Raw genomic sequence first — 17390 nt, forward strand, 5'->3', positions numbered from 1 at the left:
AATTCTGAATTTACAAAATGGATAATTTCAGAATTAGCTATTCATTTCTACAGTCAGTCTTCCATTTTCTTGAGGATTCAAGACAGGATTCTTTTAAAGTGGAAGTTCTTCAATTGCATTTGAAATAGGATTTGATTTATAAAAATTCAAATTACAGTGACTTTGCAAGAACCCAAGGACAAGAAATGGGGCAAATTCCAGTGTTTGTTGCTGAGCAGAAGACAGAGTTTCTCTGCCTGGGATATCACAAGAATGCTCTAGAAATGGGAGGTTGTATTCTGGGGGTCCCTTTCAAGAAGAATTGAATAGCATCTTGTCCTAAAAATTTAGCTTGTCTTGTGGGATAGAGGGGTGAACAACAGGCAGATGTACCGGAGCTGGTATACCAGATGTCTAGACATAGTCTCATCCTTATACTGGCATTTAAACCATGTACTTGATATTGCCTAGTTTTAAACACAGTCATCAAAATGTGAAATTGCCTATTTTAAATTTTATAGTGTTTGCGTGACTTTTAAAAGATGGGTTTCTAGCTTCTGGATGAAAAATGTCTCTTTTCATGTTCTTGATTCTTACTTTCACTGTTCTGTTAGCAACAATAGTGACAATGATGGGTGTGATGCCATCTTTGTTACCAACAAATCTGCTTTTGACACTTAATTCCACTACTCACTAGCTGTGTGATTTGGGGAAAAACATTAAACCTATCTGAACCAGTATTTTCATCAATGAAGAGAAGGTTATATTATCTTGCATACCTTGACAGGTTTGTTGGAAGCTTCAGAGAGGTGACCCATGAAGTTAAGTACCTAACAACTTAAGTGCCTAGCAGTATCTTGACATATAAATGTTCAAGAAATGAAGGTGATGGTGGTTAGTGAGTAGTACTAGTATTGGTCGTTGTGGTTATTGTTAATCCCAACATACTTTAATCTCAAAACATCCCTCAGAATAGGTAACATTATTTCTATTTTATTGATAAGGAGACTGAGACTCAGAGAAGCTTCACTTACTTGTCCAATGTCACGTAAGTAGTAAATGGTGGGATTAAGATTTGAACCAGACTGGTTTGGTTCCAAAGAACATGTTCTGTTCACATAAAGTATCCTTCCCACCTACAGTACATATTATCTCCCCTCAACTAGACTGAAATCTCTGCACACCTTACAAGTCCTAGTACTTCTAATTAGCTTGTGGATCCTTAATAGACATCATTTGAGAATACCAGTTCTCACCATTGCTTTGAACAAAACTCACTCATTTCCTATATTTTTACATCGGTTTGTTCTCTTCAAGATAATACAGAAAATAGGACAAAAGATTGTGAGGATGCATCAAGCAGTAATGTCTTTTATGCTGTTTGGAGAAAGATCCAGGGTACTGGTCTCTCCATGAAGACCTCACTCTAACTACAGAGACCTCTTGAATAATGTCTGAAGTAGTTGTTTATAAATCTAACCCTTCTGATGAATCTCGTCAGGCTCTAGAAATGCTAAGTTTTTGGAAAAGTAAGAGTGGGAGAAAACAGCTAAGATGTGAGTATTTGACTGGTGATGTTGATTCTGTAAAATGAATCAGCAAAGAACGTCTGGCTCATGCTCCTGGAAATCCCAGGAGTAGCCCAGTCTGGAGCTTTCCTTGGAGATCCCAGGGAGGGGAAAGTACCTAACATTTAACTGTTTCCGGTAAGGACTCAAGATAGGAATGCTATTGGTGTGGTTTACAATGCCAGAAGAAGGCTCTAAGACTTGAAGAAGAAATCTGCCAAAGTGACCCACTGAGAGAGAGAAGATGGTGCCGGGTGACCCACTGAGGGAGAGGAAGAAAGCCATCCAAATCTCAACAGCCCATGAACCTTGAAAACATTATGTGAAGTAAGAAAAGCCACCCCCAAGAGACCACATATTATATGATTTTGTTCATATGAAACCTCGAGCAATTTGTTTAGACAGACAGTAGATTAGTGGTTGCTTAGGGCTGGGTGAAGAGCAGGGAACAGGCAGGTGATAGCTGGAGAATTACAGGGCTTCTTTGGGGGGTGATGAAATGTTTTAAAATTGACTGTGGTGATGATTGCACGTGTCTGTGAAAATACCAAAACCACTGAGCTGTATACTTTAAATGTGTGCATTGTACGGCATGTGAATTATATCTGAATGAAGCTGTTTTGAAAAATCTCAACAACCAACATGGGAAATCTATTGCCCATGACCATGACCCTTACTCTCAGTGCCCATCCATTGCTTTTACAAAGCCTTTTGTGGTCTTGCCTTCCTTATCCCACCAATCTTACCAAATTGATATTATCCATATGGTCCCAGAGTGCCCATAATGATAAATATCTTGAAAGCTAAAGAGTCTTTTTTTTTCAGAGCATGCTGATTTTTCTGATCACCCTAGTTTAATTTGTTTTTGTATATTTCAGATATACATTTGAAAGTTTAAGGAAATTTATATACCATCACCACCCTAAAACCATCTGTTCCTCATACTTTTAAAACTACTCTGGGAATCATTGGAAATTGGGAGAGGAAATCACTTCAACATTATGTTGAACTTCCCACTCGGTATCCTCAAGGGAGGCACAGAATAACACATAGACCTTGGGAGCTCATTTCCTGAGAAAATTTAGAAGTTACCACCTGTGAGATCTAGGGAAAATTGCTTAACCTCTCTGAGTCTGCTGTCTCATCTACATAAAGAAGATATTTATAATACCTCTTGGGTTTGTTGTGTAAATGAAATAAGATGATGTCTATAAATCACTTATCCTGACATGTAGTAGGCACTCTGTGGATCAAAGCTATTTATTATAATTTCTATGGTTACTCTACAGTTGGTTAGAGGGTATGGATTTCTGAAGTTTAATCTTTATGATTTCCTTAGGACCTCTCCCCTAGGGAATATCCTGGGAATACACACCTTCTGGTAGACTCTTCATTTCTTGGAGTGAATACCATTCTGCCTTGACTGAGAATGCAGATAAACAAAGGTCTCTCTGGTAGCCACATGGGGGTATACTGAAGAGCTGGAACTTCGTATTGGCTGCATCTCCTCAGACTTTGCAGACCCATTGGCCACTTGGTAGGTTGGTTGTTTCTTATAAATAAAAGTCAGAGCTCACTTACTATCTAGACTTCTGATTCCTCTGGGATGACTGAGCAAACATTTCTACACAGCACCAACTAGCTAGAACTGAAACACAGCCGCCATCTTTACAAAAGATGCACCTCCTCCAGTCCCCCCAGTTTCTACCCTTCTTGACTTATTTATGTGACCTGTCTGGCATCTGGGTGCACTCGAGTTTATGATCCCCAAACTAAGCCTCTGCAATCCACAAAGGATGAACACAGGAATGAACTGCTCATAGTAGTAGAGACATTGATAGACTTTCTTGGTGTCCCTAGAAAAATCACAGTCTATGAGGCCAAGTACAAGGATTAAGGTATTTTGTCTAGGAGTACAGAGGAATAAGAACCCAGTTAGGACTGGAAACTGGTGCAGAACCCTATTCTAGGGTGTATGAAGCTAGGAGATGAAGCTTCTAGGACAGAGAAGGTGTCCTGCTTCTCCCCAACTTCAACACAGCATCATCCTTTAACACACCATCATTAAATCAAACCCACTAGGGGACGAGGTCAGGGAATCTGCATTGCCCTCTGCCTTCTTTGCTATGTCAAAGGAGGAAAGACTCTGCAGCTGCCACCATTGCTATGGGTCTCATGGCATAGCTCTGAGGCCCTCTCCTCCTCTCTAGTCCAGAGGTAGATCAGCTCACATTTTAAGTTCTCTAATAGAAGCACAAATGAGGTTTATGAACCATTAAACTTAGGTCAGTTTTCCAAAGTCTCAAAAAGCATTTTAAAACAATTAATTACTTTGCTTCACTGGAAACAGATTGCAGATCAGTGCAATTAGGCAGATGCCGGAGGTGAAACATTTCACTAAGATGGACAACGAGCTCCCACCCCGGAAGTTTTTTGGGGGAGGGAGAAGCTGATTCCTCACACCTACCCCCACCCCAGCCTGGCAATGTCGTGATCATTTCAGAGCCAGGTGTTTGCATTTTCCAAGCCCCTTTCTTCGTACAGTTTTGACGTATAACCTTGATTTTTCACTGTGCTTGGAGAAAAGGACAGTTCTGAGTCAATGAATTTGTAGGTTAAGAGGAAGATGCTCTTAAATTCCTTCACTTTGTTGAAAATTTCTTTTAGAAATATTGAGTCCGCCATTATTTTGCATCTGGAGAAGCTTAGAGAAAGCTGGTAAACAAGGCACCTGTGCTGAGCCTGGGGTACAGGTGGGCTGAGACGCTGACTCCCTCTTATAGTAAATTTCTCAGGGCTCTTGGAGCAGAAGGCAATGGCCAGAGGCCAGTACACGGGCTGAGTGACTTCCTTCGTTGTCCCAGCACTGCTACCATCAGTGCTGGAGAGGCTTGGAGAAGTCAGTTCTCTTACATGAGTCTCACTCTGTTCATCTGTAAAATGAACGGACTGGACTGCAGCTCAGATTTCCTTTCTAACCCTGACATTCTATGATTACTTATAAAACTTATACTGTAGACACAAGTGGCATATGAAATCAGGCTACTACTCTCAGTTCAAGATGGCTGATTGAGCACATCTTGACAGAAGAAATATAAGAGCAAGAATAAATCAGTGGCGGTGCTAGAAAATGGGGGAGTGTTGCAATCAGCAGGGCAAGAATGTTGAGAAATGTGTGGAAGAGATAAAAGATATGGCATCAGATTAATGGTGATTCTTTAACAGCCTTGAGGAAACTGTAACCACAAGCAGATAAAAGAGACAATTGTAAAACTGAGTTCTCCCAGTAGAACCCTGGAGAAAAATCAAAATCAGAGACAGCAGTCTAGGAGAAGCAGTGGTCTCTGGGTAACAGAGACAACAGAACAATTACAGAAATTCCTCATTCCTCATGGCTGTAGCACTTACTCCCAGGCTTTCTGTGAAGGCCGTTTTCTGTAGAAAGTGGGGACTGGAGTTTAGATGGCTAGAGAGAGAATGGGTCACTACCCCGAGTAACCTTTGCCAAACATGGCCGAGGTGGAGCACCCACAATCAGAAGTCAGGGCTCCCTCCCTCACATCATGAAGGGAAACCCGCATGCATGTACCTCCTCTCCGTGCAAAGCAGCCATTTCCACCGTCTGGGGGACAGTGACTCTGTCACCTTTGGAGGGAAGCCATTTTAGCTGCCAGAACGAACCAGTCCAGCACTGTACAGAAGAACAGTCTGTGGTGATAGGAACACTCTATAAATCTGTGCTGCCCTCCATTACCTCCAGCCACATGGTTCTCTTGAGCACTTGAAATGTAGCTAGTGCGCCTGAGGAACTAAATTTTACTTTCATTTAGTTTTAATTAATTTAAATTGAAACTTAAATAGACACCTGTGAGTAGAGGCTATCACTTTGGCTCCTTCAGTCACTGCCCTATTGGACAGCACATTCCCCTGCATTGTTGTTTATAAATATAAACAACCACATCACCAAATGTTTGAAGGAACAATACAACATAAAACTGAGCATACTGAGATAAATCCCAACCAAAGTTAATATAGGAAACAGAAGAGGACTTCAAAAGATGTGAATTAGTACCCTCAGATCTGAGAGGACACACCTCCATATAAAAACCTGGGGTTATTCATAAGAGTGCTTTAATAATATAAAATAAATATTGGGAATTAAAATGATTGGTAACATTAAAAACCAAATAGAAGATCTGAATGGCAGAATTAAAAATTAAATAAAGGATTGATTTAGTAATCAGAACTATCTTCAAAGCATTCTGCCATCCCACAGAGCAATGACATAAAAATTACAACAGAAACGTTGACACATGAAGGATGGAGCCAAGAGACCCAATGTTCATCAAAGAGTGATTCTAGAAGGAGAGAACAGTCATAATGGAGCTAAGGAGCAAGCTGAAGAAAAAAGCAGGGGAAAACATCCAAATAATTGCTGATAATGCAGGTGTAAAATTTCAATGCAGTTGTTAAAGAGGAGTTAATAAAATAGAAGTATGTCATAAAACCAAATATTTAAAATCCATGCATATCTATAACAAGATATTAATCTTAGACCAAAATTCTACATAATAAGACCTGGAGGGTGGAGAGTGGAGGGTGGAAGAGATGAAGGTATGACATAAGGACTGTCTTTTCAGAGAGGAGGCTTTAGTCTACAGATTACTTTTTGACATTGCTAAGAAAATAGGATTTCAAATAGAGTTGTGTTTGTAAAAATACACAAAAACGAAAATATAAGTATAAAAAAGGGAAGCAGATTTCTATTTCACTGGAGAAATAAAAGCAAGAAAGAATATTTGCTCAATTAGCTAGAAGCTGGAAGGGGGAGCACTCAAGAAAAAATGAAAAGTAAGCAACATAAATTAAGATGACAGAAATAAAGCCAAACATATGGTGATTACAGTAAATATAAATAATTTAATTTCTCCTATTAAAAGACAAACACTATTAGCATTTTTAAAGGAAACATGTTGCTTAGGAAACATTAAATAAAATCATTAAAAAAGGTTAGAAATAAAGAGTTATAGAAAGCTATAAATATTGAATTAAGTTAGCAACTATTTTTCCTAAGGAAAGATTTTCTTTGTTTAACAATTACATGTGCTACTATTTTTTATTCTTGCCCTATCAAAATAATCTTATTTTCTGAAATGTCAACCTTAGATCAGTTGCTAAATTATTTTGAAAATTTCACTCGTCTCTCTACTCATTTCCCTTCCTAGAAGGACTTTTTGCTGCGTATGCTGTATATGGTCCATCTGCTTGTCCTGAAAAGTCTAAATTCAGGATTTTCTACCTATGTCCTGCAACAATCTGTGTTTACAACAATAATTCAGTAAACTATTATAGAATGACAAAGCTAAAATGTCTTTTTTATCTGACAACCTCATTTCATAGATGAGGACACCCAGATTCAGAAGGATAAAGAGGCTTGCCCAAGGTCACACTGCTAGTTTGTGGCAGAGATGGGACTAAAGCAAAGTGCAGACCTCTTCTTTTTGTTTCAAGTGATGGAAAACCCGAGCTAATCTCGCTTTAATGCCTATAAATGAAAAGCTGAGGATCAGAACTAGGTTCAGGTGAGACTTGACCCAGGTATTAAAATTATGCCATCAGGGGCGCCTGGGTGGCATGGTCGGTTAAGTGACCGACCGACTCTTGATTTCCGCTCAGGTCATGATCTTAGGGTGGTGAGATTGAGCCCCATGTCAGGCTCTGCACTGAGTGTGGAGCCTGCTTGAGATTCTTTCTCTCCCCCTCCCTCTATCCCTCCCCCACCCCCTCTCTCCCTCTCTAAAGAAAATAAAATAAAATAAAATTATACAATCAGAATGACATCTCTGTAAAATGCTTTCTTCCATATTAGCTTCATTCTCGTTTCCATGTGGTGGCAAATGGCTACCAGCATCACCAAGTTTAACTCCAAATTCAAGTCTAGCTTTGAAGAGCCTGGACCTCTAATCTTAACCATCAAGAGTCTCTTTATGTCTCACTGGCTCAAGTTGAATCGTGTGACCATCCCCGAACCAGTCACTGGAACCACAGTAATACTTGCTCCGCTAGATATGGACATGCCCATCCCTGGGGCAGGAAGCAGATCCAGCTCCACCCAAAGCACTGGGTCTGGGAATCAGGAATGTTCCCTGGAGGAAAATTTGAGTACTCAGAATAGGAAAAGGTTAAATGTGTGTTGAATGGCAGGCAAGTCAAGTCTCCTTCCTTCTGGTGCCGTAAGTTCACCACTGTACAATCACTGAAATGGGTTCATTCTTCCACTCAAGGAAGTAACTGCTGCTCAGGGGCAGGCACGACCAGGCAGGTGAACTTGGCCTCTTTTTGTTTAAAAAAAAATTTTTTTTTTTTTGGAATGCTGCCTAAAGGGCAATAGTGAAGGATGGCAATAGCAAACCCATTGTTCATTGTTCTGTCATCATCTATCGCAATTTCCAAATCAGCAAAACCAGCACCTGTCTCGAGTGACAAATCCCTTGATAAATGAAAGCCTTCCTCGTTGCCAAGCACTAACCCTGCTCTAATCAATGATTGTGAAAAATCAATGGAGAATATGGAACCTGAGGTAATAATACTCTCAACTCTATATACTTTCAAAATTGGCTAGAGTACCAAGTTCAGACAGCTGCCAGTCCTACGGATGTTGCTTATGGAATACTTTCAGTCTTGGTCGTGTCCTTCAGGAAGAGATACAGGGAAGGGTGGTCCCAGGTATCCCAGCCTCTCTTGGACTTGGGATTGTGTTGAAAGACCTCTGCAATTTGTGACTACTTAAAACCAGTGGTCTTGTGGAAAAAAATACTTTTCCTCATCACATTCCCTAGAGAATGTATTCCTCCCTGACTGCAACCCTGTGTTTTGTACGAACTTGAAAAAGATAACATCTTGCCTATAGGACATGTGACCCAGGGCTGGACAGTCACTATTTCTGTTCTTCCTGGTGACAGTGATTGGTCCCAAGTGGGACCAGTCAGAAACCTACCTTGGAACTTTTATATGGAAGGCTGGTGGGAAAAGTTATCTTTTTTCACTGTATTTGAGGTTGTAAATATCTGACCGTATAGCTGTTGATGATTACGATAATCAGGGTTTAGAAGAGACATGTGCAAGGAGGGACAGGGTATTGGAAGAAAGAATGTCCTCCAGTACTTCTAGTGAGGCATTTGTATACACATTTTTAATTTTTGTCCATAAGCCTTATTAATGGAAGCTTCTCTTTGATTCTGACAATAGGTTTATGCTAAGTCCTTGTGGAATGGAATAGCCGAACCAGATTTTTTTCCTTCTTTAGCTAAAGAGGCTGCCAGCTGCTCTTTGTTCTGGTGGGGATAGATGGTCAATTCAGAGCAGATGTTTATATGCTCTCTTTAATATGCAGATGTATTCCAAACTGACTCAGATTTGAGAACTATTATGACGAGACCTTTGGTTTTACTTAGACGAGCTACCTATATATTCCTCTTTGAGAAGAACGAAGGCCACTTTGCATATGGAGACCAGGGGTTTTCTGGGAGAGAAGACACTATCATTTCAACAATATTCGCCCCTGATTATTTTACTTAGGGAGTTCTCCTGGAGAGGACTGGAGTAAACCTAGACAAGATTCGGTGAAAGAGAAGAGCAATGGGGCCATTAGTTAAAGTAACCATAAGCAGAGAGAGATGCTAGACCAATGATCTCCTTCTGGCACTGACCAGGAAACAATAGCAGAAAGTGGTTCTCGGGACTCAAGATGAATAAATCTTAGAAAAGCTTTTTTTTTTTTTTAAGATTTTTATTTATTTATTCGACAGAGATAGAGACAGCCAGCGAGAGAGGGAACACAAGCAGGGGGAGTGGGAGAGGAAGAAGCAGGCTCATAGCGGAGGAGCCTGATGTGGGGCTTGATCCCAGAACGCCGGGATCACGCCCTGAGCTGAAGGCAGACGCTTAACCGCTGTGCCACCCAGGCGTCCCGGAAAAGCTTTTGCTCTAGTATTCTTGGGGTTAAATCATGTCTGTAATCAGTTGTGTGTGAGTTGGTGCAAAGGGCCAAAGCATCTGGGTTTCCAATGTACAAGAAGGTTTTAGAGATGTGGATAAGGCCACCTCCCTACATACTGCTCTTTACCCACACTATAGATAGTAAGCAGCTGTGTACTCTGAACTAAGCCACTGCTGGGTGCCCAATGATATTCTCTACTTTTTAAATTTCTGGTGCAGATAGAGGCTACACAGATGGAACTAGTTCCAGCCCAAGGAAGTATATGCCCCCATCATGTGGGACCTTGCACCATGATTATCACTTCTTTCTTTTCTGGTTGCTAGGATAAGGGAGGTGCAGAAAATTGTGTGTGTGCATATGTTTGTGTTTTCCTCATTGCACAACATGCTAACTGTTCAAGTTGCATTCTGTTACCTAAACATAGAGGGCTTGGCCAACTTTTGCAATCTGTAGAGTATGTCCCATATGGGTCATTGGCTTTCTATTGGAATACATACAGTAGTGTAATTTGGCACTGGGATACTCATTGCTACTAAGTTGGTGGTGGTTTCCAGTTATCAGGAAATAAATTATAATATAATATAATCTCATGGATTCATATTGATACTTCCAGTTTTAAGTCAAGACTTTTATTTGACCTCTTCTTACTACATCAGTATGTCCTCTCTTCCATTCCAAAAACCTGGCTTTCTAGGGCACAGGGGGTAACAGAATTAGAATATATCATCATTCCTCACTCATTTTATCCAGTTTTAATCACACAGCAGTCTTGGAATAACAACACTAATGCCACCTCCATTGTAGCTATTAAAAACATCAACACAATTTTGGTATATGTTCCCCTGCCCCTCCTTTTTTTCAAGTTTATAGAGATGAAACCTCCATACAGCAAAGATTACCTGTTTTAGGTACACGGATGTGTACATTTTGATGTATAAAAGAAAAAAACTTATAAAGACCCCCCATTCTTAATAATTGTGCAGTATATACATTGCTGGAGCATGTAGCCACTTCCTGATACTCTCCTCCTTATGTGTCCTCGTCTTGTCTTATTTCTGTCTGTCTCAGTAGCTATGTGTTTAATGCCAATTAGCTGTCATTATGTCACTGAACTTTTAGTTATTTTTGTTGTCGAACACTCATTCCATAATAGATTACTCAGGGGGGCTTTTGGGAATAATATTTCTAGAGTTCTTGTGTTTTGATAAGTTTATCTATGCCCTTTATACTTAAAAAAAATCAATTGTGCTGCCTATGAAAACCTTGGTGCTCTCTTTCCTTGAGTATCTTAAATATGTGACTCAATTTTCTTCTGACGTAAAGCCTGGCTTTCAATGGCTAATAATAATCTAATTTTTTCCCCTTAAACGTTGCATACTCTTTTGTACTAGATGCCCAGAGAATTATTTAATGCCTCAGATCATACTAGAATGTGTCTTGATATTGATCATTTTGGGTCAATATTCTCATGTATGCATTGTGCTCTTCTGAAATCTCGTTTCCAATTACATTTTTTAATTTCAGGAGTGTTTTCTTGAAATATAGTTTTTAGTATTTCTTCTGTTCTCCCCCTTTGGTTTTCATCTTCAGAAATTCCTATCATCTATGTGTTCAATCTCCTTGGCCTATTTTCTTTCTTTCTCTTTTTCTTTTCCTTGGCCTATTTTCAATACTTGCCACTCTCTCGGTTCTTTTTCTCTCTAAATTTCTTACTTTGAACTTTATTTTTCATTTTTTTAATTATAAAATAAATGTAACATAAAATTTAACAGGTGGGTCATTTTTAGGTATGCAGTTATGTCATTAAGTCCATTCACATTATTGTGTAACTGCCATCCAGCACATTTGTCATCTTGCAGAGCTGAAACTCTGCATTCATTTGAAGAATTCCCATTTCCTATTTCTCTCCCAAGCTCCTAGCAGCTACCATTCTACTTTTTGTATCTGTGCACTGAACTACTCTATGTACCCCTTGTGAGTGTTAGTGCAATATCTGTCCTTTTGTCACTGTCTTCAAGGTTCATTCATGTTGTAGCATGGGCCAGAATTTCTTTCCCTTTTAAGGATGAGTAATATTTCATTGTGTGAATATACCACATTTTTTTTATCCCTTTATCCATTGTTGGACTTCTGGGTGGATCCCACCTTTTGGCTACTGTGAATAATGCTGCTATGAACACGGGTGCACAAATACCTGTTTGTGTTCTCTGTTTCTCACTGACTTTTGAATTTTCCCTCCTCGCATTCTTTTTCTTTTGTTCTTTCTACTTGCCTGTCTCTTTTCCTCGAGTCCATCAGATTCTGCCTTACTTCCTCATTCTCCCCCACAGACGAGAGTACCATGCAGGTCTTATGTCTATTACTGACCTGTCCCCACCGTCTTATGTTTGGGGACTTAGTATCTTGTTCCCCAGATTTGTTGTAAAATGTTGTCCATGTGTTTCTAGTCTTTCTAATCAGCTTCGTGTCAGGAACAAAAGAGATTGCAAAACTAAGCTTTCTGTGTTAACGATCTTTTGAGAATCTCCCATAATTGTTTTTCCTTCTCTTATTAGGCTCTTTATGTCTTATTTCCTGTGCTCAGACATTTATTACTGTGTGCTGTTCATTTTTCTTGGAAATTTATTTGTGGCAGTCCCTTGAAGACTGGGAAAAAGGTGTGTTCTTCCAAAAAGCATTTTCAGTTGTGTTAGCTGGACACCTGGGGACATAGCCTGCGAATGTGTTAAACCAATTCATGGCTTGGAGGTTTTTGGACCCTGTGGGTGGCCCAATTTGGGCTGTAATTCCTGTGATTATTATGGCTTTTTAGAGAAGGTATTTTTCTCCCTGCTGTGCTCAGTACTGAAGAATTTTTCTTGCAGACTCCAGGAGTTGGGGCCTGTATCGGTGCAGTGGTTTTACCTCTGGTTTGTCCTTACACTGATATTGTAGCTCTTCGGATCCCATATTTTGGAGGGTCTTGCATTTAACTCCCCACTTTGGGAGGGCCCTAGTCCATCTGTCCCATGAGATTAGGAAAACTGAAGCCTAAGCTCATCAATTTTAGGAAAGGCTTTCGGCACAAAAATGGTTCACTATTGTGCTTACCCTCCTGGATTTCTGTCTTCCCTTAGATTTTGGTCTGATAACTCTTCACCAACAGCATTTTTAGTTGTTTTCAGTGGGAAGGCTGGCCTTCCATTTGATCAGAGATGTAAGCGCAAAATGATTTTTTTAAATGCAAGATTTTATAGAAATATTACCATTGTATATAGTCATATGAATTGTTCTTTCTTTCAGCTAGATATTAGGGACCATGCTAGGTGAGTCTGGGGCACCCAGACCAAGTATTGGAACCCAAGAGCATCAAAGAAGGCTTAAGGAAGCCAGATCCAACCTGAGAACCCAGATCAGATCAACACACAGGACAAGTCATGTTGGAACAGCCTTTTCTTACCTTTTCTCCTATAGTGTAGGCATTGGCTACAGAAGACTCACTTCAATTTTGAGATGGCATAAATGCATTTTTGTTGGTTGATACATGATGGACAGGGCATGGGTTCTGGAATCTGACTGCCTGGCTTTGAATCCTGGATCCACTGTTTAGAGTATTATAACCTTGAGCATGTAATGTAATCTCTCAAATCCACTTCCCTCACTTTCAAAGGGGATGAAAACAGTCCATGCCTTATTGTGATGTTCTAAGGATTGCATGTGATAAAGTATTTAACGCAATGCCTGGCACATATGCATGCCCACCGTGAGAATTAACTATAATCTCAATATCCGCAAAGTGAAAAGTCTTATGGCATTTTTTTTTCCATTTGTTTTCTTCTTATTGAGCCATACCCCATCTAGCCGCTCATGCTGTCATCCAGAGGGAGACCTCTTTTGTTTGCCACAGGTAGCCTTCGATGTAATTAAAATGCTGAGCCAAAGTTTTAGGTATTGAGGTGAGAAAACAATTTGAAAACACAAGGACAGAGTTTTCTGAGTGAATGGTAAGGCATGTGATGGAGCGAAAGAAACCACACTGCAGAGGTGAGGTCTTGCTGCATCCATAAAGATGGCAGTGCTCAAGGGAGAAGAGGAAGGTATGGCTGACATAAGGGGCAGAGGGGCAAGACAGACATGGAAAAGTCCTGTGCATTCAAGAGACTGAATCACTAATTGATTAACAGTGGTGTCTTTGGGTAATGAAGTCTCATATTTACTGCGCTATTGATTGCAAAAATTCTGCAAACATTAAGTTTTAGTGGGCCATAGGAACTGACCCCTGAGTTTGTATCTGGGTTTTCACAATTCCTGGAGTTTACTTTTGGCTGCTCTCTGTTCTTTTTTACTTCACACCTTAGTTCTTACCATCAAGAGACCCAGTGCCCTTTTGGCAGCTTGGCTGCGATGGTCCTGGACAACCACACAAGCTTTCTGAATGCCTTCTCCTACATCCAAACTCACCTCTCTTGTGAGCTTTCTGAATTTTCTCTCCCTTGCTAACTTGACAAACATATCATTCTACAATGTGGTGTGCTGATGGATTAATTTATTCTCCATTCTGAGAACATTCAAATGAGGGTTTTCTGGAAAGTTGGTCACTTAAATCTCAGGGGTAGCTTATGGATTCTGTCCTGTATGCCAACACCAACCCGTGCAGGGAGAAAGCTGAGAAGCAGGATCACCGATACATTGTTGGTAGGAATATGAAATGATACAGCTAACGTGGAAAATACTTTGGCAGTTTTCTATAAAACTATATTTTGGCAGTTACATTCCTGGGCATTGATTCCAGAGAAGTGAACACTTAATTTTACACAAAAACCTGTACACAAATGCTTATAGCACTTTTATTTGTTATGCCCCCAACTGGGAACAACCCAGATGTCCTTCGGTGGGAAAATGGTTCAACAGACTGTGGTACATCAGTACAGTGGAGTACTACTCAGCAGTAAAAAGGAACACATTGTTGATGCTGCAACAACCTAGATGAATTTCCCAAGAATTATGCTGAGTGAAAAAAATCAGTCTCAGAATGTTACCTCCTGTGTCACTCCATTTATATGACATTCTTGAAGTGGCACTCTTATAGGAATGGGGAACAGATTAGTAGTGGCCAAGGGTAAGAAGGGGTGGGGGCAGGAGGGACATGGGCAAGATGAGAAAAAGATAGTATGAGGGATCCTTTCAGTGATGGGAATATTCTTTATCTTGGTCTTTTTTCTGTTTAAAAAAAAAAACAAAAAACTGATGAACATCAGTTTCCTGGGTGTGGTATTGTGCTATGGTTTTGTAACACATTATCATTGGGGGAAACTGGGTAAAGAGCACATGTGATTTCTCTATCCCTTTCTTACAACTGCATGTGAATCTCGATTATCTAAAAATAAAAGTTTAAAAAAATGCTGACAGACATCAAGTATTCCAAACAGTGTTTGGCACAAGGCCAGAGCTTTTTAAGCCTTTGCTATTATTAGTAATGATAGTATACTAATGTGTTGGTTCTGTTGCGTTCCAATCCCATAGATAATAGGATGTGGGATGAAGACAAGGAAGTGGTTAGATGGGCCAGCTGCTGTAGGGGCACCTAGAGGAAACCTGTCTAATATCATCTTGGACTTCCTTGTTTCGGAGTCAGGAGAGCTCATCCCTTCCACTAGGCTCCTTCTTGGCTTCCAGAGGACTTTGCCTACCAGTACAGACCAACAGTGGCCATCCCAGAAGGCCACGGATCTCTTAAGACTCCCAGGATCTGCTGTTTGAGTCCAGAAGCTACAGGGCTCACCCAGCTTTTGGGAAAAAAATCTTCTCCCCAGTTCTTTCCAGAACTCTTTAAGCAGAATCTAGAGCTCCATTTCCTTCTACCTGCACCTGGAATGTTGTAGATAGCTTAGGTCTGCAAGCAGAGGGGAAAGAGATCTCATCTGGGTTGCCATGCTGAGGAATATCTTATCCTCAGAACTTTTCTCTTGCTCTGCAGGGCTATCATGACCCATCTCCCAGCATCCTCCCTGGCCCTCTCTCTGGAGAACTTTCATGCCTCCAGAATGTTTGTGTTTGGCCTAGTGGTTCTCAATGAGAGGTGATACCATCTCAGTGAGAGGTGGGACATTTGCACACAGTGCCAGGTTTTGGGTTGCCCAAAAGAAAAGCCACCCTGTCTGCCCACAGTGTGCCTGGCACATGGAAGACAGCATCTCCCTCCTCCCTTTCCTTGGCATTACTGCATAGCATGTTTCTCTTTAGCTTCCATCTTAGCTGTGCCACACTGTGATATAATTAAAAAGCTATAAAGTCTCAGCACACGTGAATGAAATGTAGTGTTGACGTTAAGTAATCTAATCAAGGTGATCTAACACGTATTTAATGATAAGCATCACTGTCACCAGGCTGCCAGGCAAGTAGAAATACACTGCACACATTGCATGCTCTTCACATAAAGGAAAGCGATTCATTTCTTCAAAACGCTTGACCACGTACTCCGAGAGTTAGGAGAATACCAGCTGGGAAGATACTGTAATCAGCAAAGTCTTCATTCTTGCTAGAGGAAGACGTTTCCCTTCCTGGTGCCCACTTGGGTCTGATCTCACATTCCTTACACTCATACTAGGATCAGGACCAAGAGTGGACTCAACTGTCATCGCTCTATCCAAACTGATAGAGTTCCTTAAGAACCAAGCCAGAATTCAGACTCTTAACTCAGTGTAGCCTGGGTCATCTCCAAAACGGGCAGGATTTTCTTCTGGTAGTGGAAGTTGCCACGTGCGTAGGTCTGTAAGTTCTCTATACTCTCAGCCCCAGGAACTTTTTCTGGAGAGTTTGAACAGATGTGAACTCACCACCATGAGACACTGAAAGGTAGTTTGTCTCTGGAGGTAGAGAGATCTGGGTCCCTTTTTGAGCTCAGTAACTTCCCACCTCTCTGAACTTGAACACCTTGCTTACCTCTCTGAGCTTCAAGGACATTCACTCTAAAATGTGGACATAAATATGTACTTGGCCAAGTTTGTTTGAAATTTGAGATCATGCTTATTTCATTCCTGGTACATATTTGACACTTAGTAGCCACGAGCTCCAATTATTCATCATAATTCAGAGATAAAGAGAGAGATGACAGGAGTCAAAACTCTGTGATCGTTGCTAACACATATAACCTTGATGTCCACTGGGATTACTTTGTCCTTTAAAATTCAAATGAAATTGGCTTTACCTCCACCCCACATATGGTGGGAGAGCCAGTGTCCCTTCCCATCTCTCTAGGACTCTCCAAGTTGTGATACAGATCAGCTCTTAGGCTTCTCTGCTCACTGTTTGTGTTTCTCCTCATTGAATTAGGTCAGTTTCAGGGCTACCTCACTGTCTTGCAAGCACTGTGCACAAAGGGTCCAACCCCAGTTTTTTCACTTCCTCCAGTTCTGCTGAGACAAGGTTATATTCATCAGATTTGTGGTAAAGCTTTAAGGCAACAGAGGTTTATGTGGCAATCCCTCCAAACCCAAGTTGGAGTACTAGACATCCCTGGTCCCAAAAAATGCCCTTCAGCCACCTGCCATTGGGAACTTATCACTGATTACATTTCTCTACAGGCTCCGTCCTCCCATCCTGTTACTTAATCCCCTTTTCCCTCCCCACTTTCTCTCGACGTAACTGTCCTCCTCCTGCCAGCCACCCACCAAACTCCTGCTAACTAAACAGAGAGCACCTTTGTCAAGGGAGCCATCTCCTTCCCCATGGATAGTCTTCCTACACAAAATTAGCCCATCAAGGCATTTTCCTAATCAAACATGGTTAACACCCTAAGAGGGTCTCCAGAGCCACCTCTTGAAATAACATTTTTATTCCACTACATGAGAAAACTCAGAAGTACA

Source organism: Ursus arctos, unplaced genomic scaffold (assembly GCF_023065955.2).
Source record: "Ursus arctos isolate Adak ecotype North America unplaced genomic scaffold, UrsArc2.0 scaffold_2, whole genome shotgun sequence".
In the NCBI taxonomy this organism is placed as follows: domain Eukaryota; kingdom Metazoa; phylum Chordata; class Mammalia; order Carnivora; family Ursidae; genus Ursus; species Ursus arctos.